This window comes from Thamnophis sirtalis, unplaced genomic scaffold, assembly GCF_051295495.1.
Source record: "Thamnophis sirtalis isolate CommonGarterSnake01/CBP01778 unplaced genomic scaffold, rThaSir2_p1.2 scaffold_9, whole genome shotgun sequence".
In the NCBI taxonomy this organism is placed as follows: domain Eukaryota; kingdom Metazoa; phylum Chordata; class Lepidosauria; order Squamata; family Natricidae; genus Thamnophis; species Thamnophis sirtalis.
Genome location: NW_028261389.1, coordinates 34,050,834 through 34,056,189, shown reverse-complemented (window position 1 = coordinate 34,056,189; position 5,356 = coordinate 34,050,834).

Genomic DNA, 5,356 nt, shown 5'->3' with positions numbered 1-5,356 from the left:
CCTTCCCTTGTGACGGAGAGGCCGCACGCGGAGCCCGCGTCGCTCTGAGCAGCTGAGCGGAGAACTGATGAAAAAATAATAATCGACGTTTAACGCTAGGGGGCGCAATCGAGCTGCGTCGTTGCCATAGAGATAGGAAAAGCGCCTTAGCTGTTCGGTTTAAGGCAGCGCCACTTCTCTGATTTAATCCGCAGAGTATTGTAAAATACTCCGCGTGGGACTCGAGGATCACGTTGGAAGTATCGAAATAATGCAAGAGCAAACATATAATCTCTCTTAGAGAAGATACCTCCTGATTCTTTTGTGTTTAACACCAAACTGATCTTTTAACGAAATAAAACATTTTAGGATAATGGTTAATGGTTCACAAATACACCGAATCGATTTGTTCTTTGTATAAAAGCAAAGGAAAGATGCTAATAGGGCCCAGGGGGAGGGGGACACAGTTTCCTGGGGCTGGAAATTTGGGAGCTTTGTTTGAGGCAAAGTCCCTCTGTCAGAGATGGGGAACAAGAGGAAAGATGCTTCCTGAATTAAGTTTGATAACTGCAAACTCGCACTGTTGAAACTTAGGAAATTGCTGACCGGAGCTTTTTGCAAGGGAAGGGGAAGCTACAAGGAGAGATTGCAAGTGGTACTTTTCCAACAATCTTTCCTTGCTTTGTCTAATTGCAGTAGAAACATGTTCCAGCAGTCTTCTTTTGTTTTGGCTATGTGCTTGTGACATTTAATGTACTTCATTCAGTCCATGCCTGAAGCAGCCTTAAATAGCCTTTACCTGGCCTTGGGTTATGGGAGTGATTTCCCCTTTATCCAAATACTGATTTTGTTGTAAAGCTAATCTGATCCACTTCACTGAATGGTATGTTAATGGTGCAGTCAGTGACTTCCACAGAGTGAAGTTACCTTATTTGCCACCTGAAGCTGATGCAGGAACAGATTTTTCTGCTTTGGGTAGCAGAAATGTCTTCCCCTGCCAGGGCTCTGACAGCTGGAATGTTTGGAATGTTTGGAATGTTTATTAACATTTGTAGGCCGCCCTTTTCCCTGAGGGGACTCAGGGCGGCTCACATAAAATCAGGAAAGGGGATACAGACAATGACGCAGACACATATAATAAAAATAATAAGCAACATTCATTCATCATTCGGGAGTGGCGGCTATCTTTGTCCCCAGGCCTGACGGGCTAGCCAGTTCTTAAGGGCTGTGCGGAAGGCCTGGACGGTGGTGAGGGTACGAATCTCCATGGGGAGTTCGTTCCAAAGGGTCGGGGCTACTACTGAGAAGGCCCTCCTCCTTGTAGTTGCCAGCCGACACTGGCTGGCCGATGGAGTTCGGAGGAGGCCCAATCTATGAGATCTAATTGGTCGCAGGGAGGTAATTGGCAGAAGGCGGTCTCTCAAGTACGCAGATCCACTACCATGCAGGGCTTTATGGGTGACTAATAGCACCTTGAAGGAGATCGACAGGTAGCCAGCGCAGCTCGCGGAGGATAGGTGTTATGTGGGTGAACCGAGGTGCACCCACAATCACTCGCGCGGCCGCGTTCTGGACTAGCTGAAGTCGCCGGATGCTCTTCAAGGGCAGCCCCATGTAGAGCACATTGCAGTATTCCAGCCTAGAGGTCACAAGGGCCCGAGTGACTGTTGTGAGAGCCTCCCGATTCAGGTAGGGTCGCAACTGGCGCACCAGGCGAACCTGGGCAAATGCCCCCCTGGTCACAGCCGTCAGTTGGTGGTCGAAAGATAGCTGTGGATCCAGGAGGACTCCCAAGTTGCGAACCCTCTCTGAGGGGTGTAAAATTTGACCCCCCAGCCTGAGTGATGGAATATTGATCGAATCTTTGGGAGGGAAGCACAACAGCCACTCGGTCTTTTCTGGGTTGAGTACAAGCTTGTTAGCCCTCATCCAGTCCATAATGGCCTCAAGGCCTCGGTTCATCACGTCTGCCGCTTCATTGAGTTGGCACGGGGCGGACAGATACAACTGGGTATCGTCCACATATTGATGGTATCTTATCCCGTGCCTTCGGATGATCTCTCCCAGCGGTTTCATGTAGATGTTGAATAGTAGGGGGGATAAGACCGAACCCTGAGGCACCCCATATGTTAGGGGCCTAGGGGACGATCTCTGCCCCCCCACTAACACCGACTGCGACCTGTCCGAGAGGTAGGAGGAGAACCACCGCAACACGGTGCCTCCCACTCCCACCTCCCGCAGTCGTCGCAGAAGGATACCATGGTCGATGGTATCGAACGCCGCTGAGAGGTCAAGGAGAACCAGGATGGAGGAATGTCCTCCATCTCTGGCTCTCCAAAGATCATCGGTCAATGCGACCAAAGCGGTTTCTGTGCTGTAACCGGGTCTGAAGCCTGACTGGAAGGGGTCGAGATAGTTGGCTTCTTGGCTTCATGTCATTTTTTAAAATCATCAGCTGGGAAATGCAGGGTAGGGTGGGCAGCAGATTGCCTAATGAATTATGAGAAACAGAACTAACTTTTTTGGGGGGGGAGGTTCATGCAGACTGTTAATGTTTTTTTTTAATTTACTTATAAAATACAAAAACAAATAATAGGAAAAATAGGGGAGGGAAAGGAAAAGGGAAGAGTGCAGAAAAGAAGGGAAAAAGAAAGAAAAGGCATTGATTTCAACTCCGTTTAATGCAGTATAAGATAATAACATACAACCTCAACTTTTTACTTTCACATAGCCATTTCTATTGTAGAAAGTTAGCACCCACCCCTCTTCTAGAAGAATGACATATTCTAGGAAATATTAAAAAGGCAGAATATTATATTTCTCTGGATGAGAAATGGAGGAATATGTTTTTCAGGCAGGAAGCAGACTCACTCTTAATAGCCCCTATCCTCCTCAATAGCCCCCAGCAGATGTCAGCACTTAAGAGCTAAAGAGATGCTAGGTCTATTCATAAGCAAATGGTTCCACCACAAATCCGCGGTAGACTAAAGCGCGCTCGACGAAAGCGCGTACGTGACGTCATCACAGCGCGACGAAAACGGCACGCTGTGAGCGGTAAACTTAAAATTAACGTGTAAATCTAAACCTGACTCCCCCAAACCTAACCCTAAACCTAAGCCTAACCCTTAACCTAACCCTAACCCTAACCCTTAACCTAACGCTAAACCTAACGCTAACCCTTAACCTAACCCTAACGCTTAACGTAACCCTAAATCTAAACCTAACCCTTAACCTAACCCTAACCCTAACCCTAAACCTAACCCTTACCTTTATGTGAATCGGCTTGCTTTAATTTTATTTTAATTTTAATTTTATTTATTTTTAATTTTATTTGTCGCGCTGCTGATGACGTCACGTACGCGCTTTGATCGGGCGCGCTTTTGTGGACCGCGGTTTTGACGGGTCACGTAAGCAAATACCCTCGCCCAAGATCCAACATAGGTAGGATTACCCCTCAGCTACAATAGGAATTGCCCAAAGCCACTTCCTTACATCACCTAGCAAGATTCAACCAAGCCTGGAACATAGACAGCCTACAGAGCTAAGACCTCTGCTCCCTATGAGTCTGACAGCCAATATGGTACTTGTCCTTGCCACAGGAACAGGAAGATCACGTTCAAAGCCCAAGAGAGGGTATAAATAATATTCACTCTCCACTTCATGTGTTCAGCTGTCCAGGACCTAAAACCCACATGGACCTGTTCACCATTAAACCATTCTTCCAAGCAGCCTCCCTGTTTCCAATGCCTTTCTCCCCACTTGGAACTGAATCCAGATGGACATTTCTTCCAACACTATATCAATACATCTATTTAATTGGTAAAACCCAAAATAAAAGTTTCATTCCCGCCCCCACCTCAAGCAGAAAGTCCAGAAGTGGTTTCCAGATAGAAACAAAAGTACTTATATATTTTTTCTTTTATCAAAGCAGTCAATTTAGCCATCCCTGCTAACTCTTGTCAACTTTTGCAGCCATTCTTCCATTGTGGGGATTGAAGTGTCCTTCCATCATATTATCAGTGTTTGGATTGCTTTGGGATACGGATTTAAACTTGAATCCAAAAGATTCAAATTTGGATTGAAATTTGAATCCAAAGGTAATTTATCAATAGATAGTGCTGGTAGTTAGCTTTTCTTTAAAAATCTCTCATGCAAAACTCTTGCACATAAACTCATTAGGTTTTTACAAGGATAAATACAAGGTCATTGTCAGACCTAATCTCATAACCCAGGTCTAATCCCAGACAATTCAGTATTAAGGGGAGTAAACAGGAGATATATTCCCATTGGCTGATGATGATGATGAGATATGAGAGGAGGAAGATCAATCCTGTAAGTGGTAAAGCCAAGCCATCTACCCCTATCTTTATATCACCACTTATATTGTAACAAGAGCCGAGGTGGCGCAGTGGTTAAATGCAGCACTGCAGGCTACTGCTAGATCAGCAGTTCAGCGGTTCAAATCTCACCGGCTCAGGGTTGACTCAGCCTTCCATCCTTCCGAGGTGGGTAAAATGAGGACCCGGATTGTCCTCATTGTCCTCTATGATTGTCCTCATAGAGAGGGTTGAAAGCCCTATGAAGCAGTATATAAGTCTACTGCTATTGCTATTGCTATTAACTAGGGTAGCGCCACTTGGCTAGCATCATGCTTGTGGCAGGTTAGAAATTGATACTGGAGGTAGAAAACATAGGTTGGTAGAAGTTGATGCTAGGGCAGAATGTGATAGATAGCGCTTTAAGCTGTGGGGAGTCTCAATAGACATATTCTTTCAGAAACTAGTGTTTTCTCTTTTCAGTGGCTAGTGCTTTTTAAATACAGCACAGATCATTCTCTCCTAGGAATAGTAGCATTTTGAAAACTTTTCTTCCATAATTAAAACATTTGCAGAAGTCGAACGTTTGTGTCTTCTTTTTTTGCCTTTTTTTTGTGGCTCCTAATAAGTAAATGCATTACCTGATTACAGAGCTAGATTTTTTCCTGATGGAGCAAAAATGAACTATATGGCACTAAAGTGAATAATAAACTAGGGCTGCTGTATATAGGACAGATTTTTGTACAAGTCCTACATAGATTGTTCACGCTGTTATGAATGCAACTGAAATGCAGAACGCACTCACCAAATTGCAAATCTAACATAAATTAGTGCCTGCATTTTGAGTACTATGCTGCAGTTGCAGGTGGCTTTAAAAAGATCTGAGTCGCAACCTCTTTAAATTGAGCCCTTTTTATTTTGCAGTGGTGTTAATCTCAGATATTTGTCATTTTTCGAATTGTATACAGAGGTGCATTTTCATAACTTTAAAAACTAATCCAACAATAAATACCTTGAAATAAAATAAGACCGTGTCTTAAAAACAGTAACGCCTATCCCCC